General features: G+C 50.9%; 1 protein-coding gene across 4 annotated transcripts in view; it reads left to right on the plus strand.

Annotated features, from left to right (window-relative positions):
• Nucleotides 1-8,440: 8,440 nt before the first annotated feature.
• The window catches only part of PKNOX2 (PBX/knotted 1 homeobox 2), a 259,719-nt gene continuing 254,619 nt past the window's right edge, over nucleotides 8,441-13,540 (plus strand). For 2 of the 4 annotated variants that reach the window (XM_032359674.1, XM_032359677.1), the window contains exon 1: nucleotides 8,442-8,545. The gene's annotated coding sequence lies outside the window, so the exon portion shown is untranslated. Of the gene's footprint in view, nucleotides 8,546-13,540 lie in introns of all 4 variants that reach the window. The other 2 variants (XM_032359678.1, XM_032359675.1) reach the window with 2 other exon arrangements.

The following is a 13,540-nucleotide window of genomic DNA, read 5'->3' on the forward strand; positions in this document are numbered from 1 at the left end:
CTAAGCAAACCATGCTCCCCATGCTGGTTGCATTGGGTTATCTTCTTCCTTCATTTGGTCACTCTTTCTCACCCTCCCCCTGCAGTGTGGTAAGACAGGACCGGCTTCTGCAGGCAGTGTGGCCTCCCCCCTTTCCAGGGTTGTTCTCAGCTCTCCGAGCCCTGCAGTCGTGCTGCTGTAAGTCTGGCTGCCAGAATGAAGTTGGGAGCGTGGCCTTGCAGAATCCCCAGCTCAGGGAGGCTTAGAGGTTGGAGGCAGCATCAGAGGCCACATATGCGGGTAGGGTTTATCCCTGGAGATGGGGAGGAGATGGTGCAGAGTATGAGCAGAAGGAGGCAGGGCAGTTCTGCGAAAGGAGGTGATGGCGAGGTGGTAAGAACGGGAACAGAGCCGAGGGTGAGCGCGGTGATGGCAGGAGATGACAACTGTGCGTGTGACGAGGTGGCTGAGGAGATGGGGGATGAGGCAGTAGAAGTGTTCAAGGGGAAGACCTCTTAGTTTTGGAGAAAACAAACATTTCAAAAGGCCACAGAACCCTGCGGGTGGAGGAAAGGTGGCCCTAGAACCTTCCACAGTCTGAGGGAGGAGGCACTGGGTGTCCTGCTGGTCTCCCCCCACTCTATCACCCCTCAGCAGCTCCTGTGTGGTGCTGCTGGGAAGCAGAGTAGATTGAAGAGCTGGTGAGCCAGAGTGATCTGTGATAAATGGTCAAGACCACAGCATCCAAACATAGTCTATACCAAGACAAAAAAGGAAGCCCAGAGGAGAAGCTTCAATAACAATAGAATGCAAGTCACATAGTAATTTAAAATTTTTTGGCAGCCCCATTAAAAGAAACAGAAAAAGTAAAAGTAAAAGAAACAGGTGAAAAGATTTTTAATAGCCTATCTTAATTTTAATTCAATGTATCCAAAATAGTATCAACTCAACACCTGATACATATAAAATAATTATTAATGAAATATTTTACATTCTTTCTTCTTTTTTTTTTTTTTTTTACACTAAGTCTTCTAAATCCATGATTACACTTGCGGCACATCTCAATTCGGACCCGCTGCATTTCAAGTGCTTAGCAGCTACTTGTGGCTAGTGGCTACTGTGTGTTGGGCGGCACAGGTTTGTACTTCACTTTGTCAAATTTCTGTGGCCAAACCCTTGGGATGCCATTTCCCACAAGTGGTTCTTTTTAGAAATCATCATAGCATTTTATAGTCTAAATAATCTCTTTCTCATTTTTGTCACCACAGTGGCTTTAGTACTGGACCCCTTGCTAGAAACTGAAAAGAGCTGCCGAATGGCTTAAAACACTTCTCTTTCCTTTCCTGCTTCCCACAGAGCCTCTCATCTGGAGTTGGAGCTGGGGAGCTCCCTTGAGAGAGAGGGTGAAAAAGTGAGTGTGTGGGGGTGGGGTGGGGGGGCAGTGCTTGAAGAAACTTCCAGTATGTACATCACTACCATGAGAAAGATGGATTTGGGTGTTTGTATTTTTTTTTTTTTTTGAAAGGCTATATTGCTCCTCTATTAGAGAAGCCAGTTAGAGTCACGACCCAATTAATTGCCTATCATGTGCCCAGAGGACAGGTTGCATCCCCCATACTCTAGAGGGTGGGAGTGAAATGGGGGAGTGGAAAGGCTGTCTCCAGGTCAAAAAAGTGAATCAGCTATGGGCAAGGAGCCTAGACATCCCAACTTCCAGCTCAGAGCAGAATCCTGGAGCCCCACCTTTTAGCAGATGCATTTTCTCATCATACAGGCCCCTCGGCTTGTCTCTAAGGGGTGTGCCTTGATGCATTTCATCAGGAACAGACTCTTCCTCACTTGGCCCTCTCGCGACCCCCCCCCCCCCAATACCACAGCCCCTCCTGGTTTCAGGGTCAGGAAGGAGGCCTTAGGAGAAGAGTAAGCACCCCCTTCCTCCCTTTTTTTGCTCCCATTATCTGTGTTTCCAGGCCTCAGAGCCTGTCACAGCATTCTCAGTAAACAATATCTCCCTTCCTCAGGCCAATTAAATAAGCACTATAATAAAGGCGCAGGCAAGTGCTGCCGAGGCCTGGGTAAGGGCTATTAAATCTAATGGCTCCATTTGTTAGAGGGCCTCCCATGTGCCGGGGACTGTGCTGAGCTCTGCCTTCATTATTTTATCTAATCTCCATGGGCTCGTGAGCTGGATACTATTATCATCCTCATTTCTTAAAGGCAGAAGCTGAGGCTTGGAGGGTGTCCGTGACTTCCCAGATACCTGGCTATCTTGTGACAGAGTGAAGATTCCAGCCAGTTCCATGTGACTCTAAAAGCTGGTGTTCTCTGCCTGGGGGTAGTGGTGGGGGGCAAAGACCTTCTGAAGAGAGGTAGTATTTCAGCTTAAGTCTTTTTTTTTCTTTTTTTTTTTTAAATCAGAAATGCTGGGATAAACCCAAGCATTTGTATTTTTATTTTATTTAAAGATTTTATTTATTTGACAGAGAGAAAGATCACAAGTAGGCAGAGAGGCAGGCAAAGAGAGAGGGGGAAGCAGGCTCCCCACTGAGCAGACAGCTCGATGCGGGGCTCGATCTCAGGACCCCGAGATCATGACCTGAGCCGAAGGCAGAGGCTCAACCCACTGAGCCACCCAGGCGCCCCTCAGCTTAAGTCTTAACAGCCCATGAGATCTTGGTGGGTAGGGAAGGAGGGAATTAAAAGTCAAGGCTGAGGAAAGAGTGTGAGCAGGCACAGGGAGGGCAGAGAGGGCACCGATGGTCCCCGCCTCCATGAGTACCAGGGCTAGCTGGAATGGAAGTGTCCAGAGCTCTCCATTACAGTGGGGCTTTCTTCTTTTTAATCGATAAACTTTGTATTTTCAGAGCAATTTTTGGTTCACAGCAAAATGAGCAGAAGGACAGAGATTTCCCAGGTACTTCCTGCCCCCTTCCTTGTACCATGCACAGCCTCCCCCAGTACCAACATCCCCTGCCAGTGTGGAATATTTTTTATAAAGAGCAAACTTATATCCGCACATCATTACCCATAGTCCATAGTTTACATGAAGATTCAGTCCTGGTGCTGTACATCCTGTGGATTTGGACAAATGTATAAGGACATGTATCCACCATTATGGTATCCTAGTGTACTTTGCTGCCCTAAAAACCTTCTGTGCTCTGCCTTTTCACCCCTCCCCTGCCCCACAACCCCGGCAACCACTGATCCTTTTACATCTCTGTAGTTTTGCTTTTTATGGAATGTCACATAGTTGGAATCATACATTAGACAGCCTTTTCAGATTGACTTCTTGCACTGAGGGATATGCATTTAAGGTCCCACCATGTCTTCTTCTGGCTTGGTAGCTCATTACTTTTTAGTGCTGAATAATTCTCATTATCTGGACATACCATAGTTTAGTTATCCACTCACCTACTGAAGGACATTTTGGTTGTTTGCAAGATCTGGTAATTATGAATAAAGCTGCAGGAAACATCTGTGTGCAGGTTTTTGTGTGGGTTTAAGTTTTAAATTCATTTGGGTAAATACCAAGGAGTAGAATTGCTGTATATGGTAAGAGTATGTTAAGTTTTGTAAGAAACTGCTGCAGTGTCTTCCAAAGTAGCTCTATCATTTTGTATTCCCACCAGCAATGAATGAGAGTTCGTTCTGCTCCGTGTCCTCACCAACATTTGGTGTTGTCGGTGTTTTGGACTTTGGCCATTCTAATAGGCATTAGTGATACCTTATTCTTTTATTCTGCAGTTCCCTAATGACAAATGATGCAGAGAATTGTTTTACGTGCTTACTTGCTGTCTCTATCTTCTTTGGTGAGTTGTCTGTTCAGACCTTTTGCCCATTTTAAAATTGGGTTGTTCATTTACTTAATGTTGAATTTTATGAGTTCTTTATATCTTTTTGAATAACAGGCCTTTATCAGATGTGTCTTTTTTTTTTTTAAGATTTTATTTATTTATTTGACAGAGATCACAAGTAGGCAGAGTCAGGCAGAGAGAGAGGAGGAAGCAGGCTCCCTGCTGAGCTGAGAGCCCGATGTGGGACTCGATCCCAGGATCCTGGGATCATGACCTGAGCCGAAGGCAGAGGCTTTAACCCACTGAGCCACCCAGGCGCCCCCAGATGTGTCTTTTGTAGATATTTTTCCCCGTTCTGCTGCTTGTCTTCTCATTCTCCTCATACAGCAGCTTTTAAAACAGATTCCTAGGCCCTTATCCAGATCAACTTTCTCCAAGAATTTGAAACCAGGAACCCAGCTCCATAAAGGCTCTTATGCAGGAAGTCCATGGGCTAACACTGGGAGCCACTGAAGGTGATGATGGGGAGGTGAAGGAAGGGATACAGATAAGCCTGGAAGGTAGATCAGGGCCAGATAAGGAGGTGGAACTTGGATGCTGTGCTAAAGAATGTGGCATTTGGGGTGCCTGGGTGGCTCAGTGGGTTAAAGCTTCTGCCTTCAGCTTGGGTCATGATCTCAGTGTCCTGGGATTGAGCCCCACACTGGGCTTTCTGCTTAGTGGGGAGCCTGCTTCCCCCTTTTTCTCTGCCTGCCTCTCTGCCTACTTGCGATCTCTGTCTGTCAAATAAATAAAATTTTTTTTTTTTAAAGATTTTATTTATTTATTTATTTGACAGAGAGAAATCACAAGTAGACAGAGAGGCAGGCAGAGAGAGAGAGAGAGAGAGAGAGAGGGAAGCAGGCTCCCTGCTGAGCAGAGAGCCCGATGCGGGACTCGATCCCAGGACCCTGAGATCATGACCTGAGCCGAAGGCAGCGGCTTAACCCACTGAGCCACCCAGGCACCCTCAAATAAATAAAATTTTTAAAAAAATCTTTTAAAAAAGAATGTGGCATTCAAGTCCCTTCTTTTAATTATGAGGTCCAATAAACATTTTAAGCTAAATCTTATAGACGATGGTTTCTTGAGGGAATACCAAGTTGTGATCAAACCTTTGTTTTAGGAGGAACAATCTGGTGTTAGAGTATAGGAAGTACCGGGGATATTGGTAGCATTAGACCCAATTAGGGAATCATCAAAATATTCATATAACAGGTGACTGGTGATAAGTCACTCAACTGGGCTGTGGCAGTGATGGAGAAATAAGTCCCATTCAATTCGACTTACAGGTACCTTTTTAATATTTTTGTGACTAAGCACTAGATCAAGGTTCTAAGGATTCTAAGATGAAATAGGTATTGTTCCCATCCTCAAAAAACTCACAATCAAGATTGACCAAAAACAACTAACTTGAGAATAGAGGGAACAGGTGTGTGGAACTGAGTTGTGTACCCCCCCACCCCGCACCCCCCATTCAGAACAAGATTCACATGTTGAAGCTCTAACTCCCACTGTGACTATATTTGGAGATAGGGGCTTTAAAGAGGTAGTGAAAGTTAAATGAAGTCATAAGAGGGGGTCCCGAATCCAGTAGGAATGGTGCACTTAAAAGAAGAGAAAGACATCAGAAATCGCTTTCTCCCTCTGGCCATATAAGGACACACCAAGAAGGTGCCACTGCAAGCCAGGAAGAGAAGTGTCACCAGGAACCAGTCCTTGCAGCACCTTGATCTTGGACTTCCAGTCTCCAGAACGGTGAGAAAATAAACGTCTGTTGTTCGGGCCATTTGTCTTGTGGAACTTTGTTATGGTGGCCTGAGCAGACTAATACAGACAAATTTAAATTTTATTCGCAGGCTGATAATGACAGGACTCAGGCCATTTACTGTAGATGTCTGCAGCTCAGAGGGGACAATCTGCGCTGGTGTGAATTGCTTATCCTAAAAACAAATCATTTGTGGACAGAGTGAGAAAAGGGCCCAGAACCAAGCTGTAGGGACACCCAACATTTAAGAGTGATGACGGGGTTTCGGAGGAACTCCTGTTTGCTCACAATGTTGATGTGCAGGTGACTACATGACATGTGTGCCCCTCTCCATCCTCTTTTATCCTCAGAAGGATGATGGTGGATAGACTGTAGAGTATGCGAAGTGCATTCTACAGACTTAATTTCCACTCTGTCCCTTCGTGACTTGCTGACAGAGCCAACATTTAGATATGGAATTCCTGGAATTTGACGTGTTGTTCAGTCATGCGTTCAGTAAATATTCACTAGCTCGGGTCGTCTGTTGGATTCTTGTATTATTACCGTTTAATGTTTTATGTAATGGTGCTTTGCCTTCTTCAGTAGAAAGAAAGCTCCTTGAGGACAGGAACTGTGACTTGAATTTCTTTGCTTCTGTTCTTCAACCTTACCTTGGGCGCACAGCTGAATTTCCAGTGTGTGCAGGACAGCCATTTACTTCGAGTGATTATGGGAAGGATGGTTACATTTAGGTAATCATTTTTTAAGCTTTTGCAAATTACAAATGTAGTGAAAGCAGGATACATTTATTTTAAATTACAATGTACAGTTTAAGGCATCAAAAGGGCATTAGTAGGAATCACGGTATTTTAAAAGACTCCAAAAATTAACAGCTCATGGCAATGGATCTGTATCAAGAAAGAGTTGGGCACAGAACTAGATTTCAGGAAATGAGGGGTGTGACAAGTGTGACTCAGTGATGCATGGCTGTTGCCTGCAGTCCTATTTATGGCTCACTGACACCTCTCTGATGGGGTTAAGTATTTGCATTCAGCCCGATTCTCCCCTCTGACTCTGCAGGTTACAGCAACTCACTAGGAGCCCTGAGAAAGAGAAAAAACCTTCCCTCCAGGGGTCCTGGGCAGGGGCAAAGGGATCTCCCCTCCCCCTCCTGCATCCGAAGAGGGCTTCCCTCTGAGAGTTTATGGCAGCCTGACCTCCAGCCTCTGGGTTGGAGAATCTGGCCGCTTCTGTACTACATAAAAAGGGCAAGTGCATTCATTATTATTATATTATTATACAATGTATAATATATAATAGCGATTATGCTGTCAGCAGCCAGAGTCTCTGACCACAGATCAGAGGCTGGGGTGACATAAATCCACCTAGTGAAGTCTTTGGAGGTTCCACGTGAAGGTGAGAGCATTCAACTCCATCTATAAAGAGGGCTCTCAGTGAAGGCTTTCTTTCACAAGCAACTTTGGTGGTTGAATTTGGGGGGTACTGGGGAAATCTGGACAAAGAGCACCTAGTGTATCTGGGATAGGATGTGGAAAAGGTCTCAGCTGCCTCCTCGGAGCCATGGAATGCTACTAGCTCTCATCCGTGCTCGGGATGGAGCCAGATGAAGAGCGACCCAGAGGCCTGCAAAGAGGGAAGGGGCAGCCTTCAACTTCTTGGGTCAGATTCTTTACTGAAAACCTGGCCTGCTTGGGTTTCACTTTCTGCTTTCCTTGCTCACATCAGTGTCTTTGTCTAGGCTTTATCCAGGCCCCCTGCCTGCTCTGGGGTCAGAGGATCAATCGCTGCCTGACTGTGGCTTAACCGGCTCCTCTATGGGGAGCAAGGAGCGAATGTCAAGGGGGAAGGGGTTCTCTTTTCCCTTTATGCCGAGGGCCATGTGCTAAGTTGTGGAAGCAAGCAAGCCCGCATCTGTAGGTGGCTGGGTGCCTACGCCTGGCACTTGGTAGGACTGTAATATTTTCGGGATGAAAGAAAGCACATGTATGACCATGCAAGCTTGCACTGGTCTTCTTAGAGGGCACCCGTGTGAATTTCCTCCCTGAAGTAGAAGGAAGCCACCCTAGCAGGCCCAGGCTGAAACAGCCCTGCTGGTCGTTCCCTTTATATTACACCACCGGACCCCCAGAACTCTGGGACTTTTTAAAATGAAAATAGCAGTGGCTTAGAATAGGCTTGCCAGGCATTTGCAAAGAGGTGATTTACTGACAAAGCCTCTACACCCTTTTATCTCTCCTGCTGCCCCACCCCATTACAGTCTCCCCCTCGGTGAGCCAAACGCCCCAGGAAGCCCACAGCAGAAAAAGCTCTTGAGAATAGGAATAACTAACCAGAGTGTCATCTGAGCACCTTTTCTGGGGCCAGGGTAATGAGAATTATTCAAATGCAATCATAAAAATGAGGCCATCAGGCAGGAATGGGGTGGGGGTGGGGGGGAGAAGGAGTGGTGGTGGAGGGAAGGATTCCTCGCCAGCTTTAAGTTTCATGATTTCGGGGGAGCTCTCTCGGGGTGCACGGAATTTCCCCTCCTCGCCATCCCCCGAGCCCAGGAGGTGGTGCCGGTCGGCCTCGGTGGTGTGCAGAGAGGACGTGGCGTGGGGGTGGTGTGGATGTCCCCCGTTCCGAGGGGGTCCTCCGCGTCCCGCCGTCCGCGGCGGGCTCGCCGTCCGCGGCTTCCTCTCCAGCGCGGTTCTGCCTCCCGCCAGCAGGAGCGGGCCCGCGCCGACGTCTCAGAAAAGCCTCCAGTAGAGGGAGACACTCCAGCTGCGGCTCCGACTTGGAAGCGCCGGGCCGGGAGTGGGTGGGGGCGAGGGGGGTGGGGAGAGAGGGGGAGTGGGGCGAGGGGAGGTGTGTGAGGGGGGGGGCTCCGGGGGGCGGGTCCCTGTGCCGCTGACGTCCCGAGCAGTGCTGGGAAGTATAGGCTGTGTTGTCACGCCGGTGTCAGTCTGATGAAGATTGGCATCAGGTAAGCTGTCATTCATTTCCATGTCAGAGACGCTTTTGCAGGCGGCGGCGGCGCGGCGGCGGCGGCGGCGGCTGCTGCTGCTGCGGGCGGCTGCCTCAGAGCGCGTGTGTTTTATTCCAGTCCCCAAGCCAGAGTATTATTCATTGCGACAGGGCAAGGAGGAGAGAGGGAGAGAGGGAGGCAGCAGGGAGGAGAGAGAGGGAGGCAGCAGGGAGGAGGGAGGCAGGGAGCAGAGAGGGACGGCGGGAGCGTGCAGAGAGAAGCTGGGGAAGCGCCGGGAGAGCGCGGAGCGAAGCAGCGCGAGTGGCGCCGAGGCCGGGGAAGGAGGCGGCCGGAGCCGCGCGGCCCGCCCGAGCCCCGGCCCGGCCCGCGCGCAGCCCAGCCGCCGCCGCCGCCGCCTCCTCGCCCCGCTCGGGCCCGTGGCCGAGCGCGCATTGTCCGCGGGTGTGAGGAGCGGGGTTGCGTACTCGGACGGCCGCGGGCCCGAGACACCGTAGCGGGCGGGCGGGGAGCGGTGCGCCGCTAGAGCCGGGGGGCCCGAGAGTAGGGACGGGCGCGCGGGCCGGAGCCCGGCTGCAGAAGGCTCGGGGCTGGGCGCTCCGCGGGCGAGGCGGGGAACCGCGGGCCGGCTCTACGTTCGCCTGCTCCCGGCTTCGGGCGCCCTTTGGGCGGGCGCTTGCTCGGCGCCACTGGCCTGGAGCTGCCTTATGGGCGGCTGCGAGCAGGGGCAGCCCCAGCCTCAGTCCGGGTGACCCGAGCGGAGGAGCCGCGGCCGCGTCCCGCCCGGCCTGGGGAGCCAGGGCGAGTGGGATTTTGCAGGCGGATCGGTGGGGACAGCGGAACTCAAGCTCTGAGTTAGGGCAACCGGGCTCCCATGGGCCACGCTCAGAGACCCTCGCCCCGGGAGAAGCGATTTGTAGGGTAACTGGCTTTCCGCGGATTGTTGGGAGTCTTTGGCGAGGTCGGGGAGGCGTAGGGGCCCAAGGCGAGGTTTGGGAATCGGGAGCCCTCCTGGCCCGAGAACAAGGACACGAGTACGTAAAAGGGGGGACGGAAAGCGCCCAAGAGACGTGAGCTGGGGGGGATGGGGCAGAGTCCCGAGTCTGCCGCGCAAAGTTTGCGTTTCTTTCGGGTTGGGCGAGCGGGACTCTCCTGACTCCCGAACCCGAGGAAGAAACGAGCGAAGCGGGAGGTCTTTTCCGGGGGCTCTGGGCGAGAGAGCCCAGGGTTCTTGAGCGGTGGGGACACGGGCTAGGAATGGCAGTGGGGCGGGGTGGGGGGGTTGGCTGGTGGTGGTGCAGCAGCCCTGAATTAGGGCTGGGCTTTAGGGACACGCTCGAGTTTGGGTTGTAGGATTCAGGCTGTTTTCAGAAGCGGGACTGAAGGGCTGCTGAGTAGCTTAGGGATCGGATCTACACCCCTGGCCAGAGCAGGGGGCAGGAGATAGGAGCTGGGGGCCTGGGGTTACCTCTGAGGCTGGACTCGGCGGAACGGGTGGTGTTTTTAGTATTTTGCCACGGGATCGCGGCTTTTTATTGGGATTGAAATTTGGGGAGGGTCGCGTGAGCGGTTCCCCATGCTCCGTGGGCGGAAAAACATCTAGGCAGGCGATGAAAATAGTTGATCCGAGCCATGGCAGACAAGCCCCGAATTTCTGCTGCTTCTCCCCGAAAGTGGATCTGGAGCAGAGGACTTGAGGCGCGCTGGACCCGGTGCTAGGAGAAAGATTCCAGGAAGCGGACAAATCGAAGAGACGTCTGGGTGAAGCTACAGGGCAGCCTCGCAGGACTCGGAGTGGATCCGAGAACCGACCTTGGTGGTTCTGCGGGCTCTGAAAGCCACTTGGGGGGCTGCGGGCACAGCGCGGCGGGCGGATACGGGTGGCCCGCAGGGACCGAGGCCTGCTCAGGGGGCGCTAGCTGCGCGGTGCCGCATCGCGCCCGGGGAGTCCGGGCTGCGGCCGAGGGCAAGGAGGGCTCGAACTCCAGCGTCCTGGTCGGAGCCGCCGGCTCTAGATCCGCAGGCGCTGCCTGTGCTTCCTTCGCCCGCGGCGCGGCCGGGAGCCCATAAGCCAGGCGGCCTGGGTGCTCAGCCTGGGAGACGGGGGCGCTCTGGGTCTTCTGCCCTCACCCCCACTTGTCTCGGGACTTCTCTAGCGTGTTGACTTTTCGGATTTCGAGTGCTCTCCAACTGGTGGAAGCCAAAAGCTTCACATTTTAGGCAGATCTAGGCGACCCTCCCTTCTCCAAAGCTGAGGAAATGATGGTATTCAAACACACGCTATATTACGCAAAGCCCTAGCCCCTAGCCCTCTCTCCTACCCTGTCATTACGGCCTTCCAGAGGCCTCACAGCCTTAGAGAGAGGGAAGGGCGCCTCCTGTCCCTGGACTCGTGGTCTCCCACTGGAGCTGCACCCCGCAACCGCACTCTATCCTCATGGCTCAGGCCTAGCTCGGCTGGTGGGAGAGAAGTCCCAACCCGAGAGGGAGGTTATCCCTCTGGCCAACTAGGGAAGCGAAGTGTGTAAGGGTCTGTACGAGAGGAAGATTTGAAATTTCCTTTTTGCAATCGTGAGCGCATGGTCCCAGCCTTCCGCGCCCCTCGCACCCCTCGCTCAGGCAGCCAGTCGGCGCTTCCGGGACTCAGAAGACGCTAGATCAACGAGTGGCCGCCGGGGCCCAGGCCCTCGCTACTGCCCGGCAGGCGGTGGAGCTCCAAGGCTGTTTTTTTGCAGGCTCGGCATTCGTGAGCTCTCCTGCCGGGAGCCGGAGGGCGGGAGGGAGCCATGACCCCACGGAGACTCCCCAGTCACCGCCTCCCCTTTGTGAGCTCGAAAGGCATGAAAGCCCAGAGAAAGAGAAGCTGCTCAGAATAAGGGGCAGGGGGTTACTGGAGGGAGATGGGCCCAGCCACTGCTCACAGTAAAAGGCCTCGTGCAAATTGCACTGAAGGGTACCCAACTTGAGACTGGCTGTTTTATGATCCTTTCTGGGAGTTTACTGCGCCATGCTTTTAAGTCTGTAGATTGCTTTAAGTTAATGAAAGTGCTGCTTTCAAAAGGGGCTTTTATGTGCTGCGGTGGCAAGGCCAGTACCTCCCCTTTACTCTTCCAAAATGGGTCTGTTTAAAAAGAAGTAGGCTCCTGGAGTTCCCACATGGACAGAGCTTGGGGGAGGACGCCATGTGACAATGGGGAGTAATAAAAAATCAATGTCCAAGTAATTCAGAAAGAGGAGTTTACTTCTTTCCCAGTCCAGGGTCACCTGTGCCGTCTGATACTGCCTTTTGGACTTCCACTGAGTCTGACTTTAAGTGCCCCTTACACCCTGTCTCAGCACCGCTTTATGTAGGCCTGACCCTGTTCAATTAAACTCCAACTGGATTTCAGGATTTCAACTGGCTGCCAATTCAAGCTGCAACTAAAATATTTACTTGTGGCTGGGGGGAGGGGCTTTGCCTTGCATTTAGTAAGACAGATGTGTTAAAATGTCAGGGAGAAAGGCTGGGAACCTTGAGAAGAAACATGGAAGGCTATTTTTCAGCGCTTTCCCCCTTTTCAATCTCTTTGGCACAAAAGGTGAGAGGACAAGGTTTTTGACTAGGTCCTAACACAGAAACTGCAGTGGGGCTGGGCTGTGGCTTTGACCGCATGTCATAACCATTTAAACTGTGGTTAGTTGTTCAAAGCTCAAAGCTTCTCCAAGCTGGGTTTCATTAACTCTACACCAGTTGCCTGGAAGTTCAGTAGCAATAAATTGTATAAACACATTTGAAGTAAGTTAGTGATGAAATAAGGAGAATTACTGTCTTGTGAGTGGAGAATCCTGAATTCATGGAGTTTTAACTTAACTGGAAACATACCTCCTCTCCCTTGGCCTTGATGTTTATGGGTGCACCAGAGTGTGTGTTAAATTTCTGTCTGCCATGTCCATCTTCAACCTGGGACTGTAACTCATTAGGGACCAAGGCATGCCTAGAAAGCAAAAGGCTGGGTTTTAAAGGGGGCTCCATTAGCCTGGTTTAGAAACCAAACCAAACCCATCAACCTGACTTCCTTACCCTGGGTGAATGCAACATAAACAGCCGCAGAGCAGGCCAAATTAGATTTTTAAACGTTAGCGGCTTAATAATACTGTGTTGTTAGCAATTGAATTTGTTTTTATTAAAGAAACAACCTATAAAATTTATAGGATTCCAACATATTGCAAGATTTCCTTGCTAATAGTGCCCCCCCCCGAAATTCTATCTCCAATTTCAGACTTTTGTTCCTGATTTATTTAATTTAAAGCACATTTTCTAAATTAGTTCGGGGAAGGTGAGAAATGCTGTTATAAGTTTTCCTTTTTCTGATGCTGTGTGGCACAAGGACTGCGATGCTGCAAGATATATATAAACGTGTGATGCAATTGCACGCGGAGCCAAGTGTCTGGATCACACAAGATGCAGATCGGAGTGTGGAGAGGGCGGAGCGATGCCACGGAGGAAAAGCAGAGGAAGTTATACGGAAAATGAAATCATCGTGAGCCACCGGCAGCCTTGGTTCTAGCCAACACACCATGCTTTGTATAAAAACACTTCACATGCGATCTGTGACTTCTTGAAGATTGAATTATATTGAGAAGCAGAATTCAGAGGGAGTAGCTGCCCTGGCTGGGTTCTGGCCAGGCTGCATGGCCAGGCTTGTTGCGATGGGGATCTGCTAATTTAATTAAATCTAATACCTGGTGGGAAAGGGAGGAAGGAGATAATCAAGGTTGGCAGGTCAGCATGCTGAGCTAGTGTTTAAGCCGAAAATGGGGGGGGGGGGGTTGGCGGTTTTCTGCTTTGTTACTGTCTGGCTGCATGACTCCTGCGGGTCCCCTAGCTTCTGGATCTTGGTTTCTTCATCTGTAAAGTGGAATGTATCACAGGAATCCCTTGTTAGGCCAGGAGGGGCGAATCTCGAATGACTCCCTGACTCCCACCGTGGGTGTGCTCTAAATAATAAAGGAAAC

The sequence above is a fragment of the Mustela erminea genome, chromosome 9, assembly GCF_009829155.1.
Source record: "Mustela erminea isolate mMusErm1 chromosome 9, mMusErm1.Pri, whole genome shotgun sequence".
Classification (NCBI taxonomy): Eukaryota; Metazoa; Chordata; class Mammalia; order Carnivora; family Mustelidae; genus Mustela; species Mustela erminea.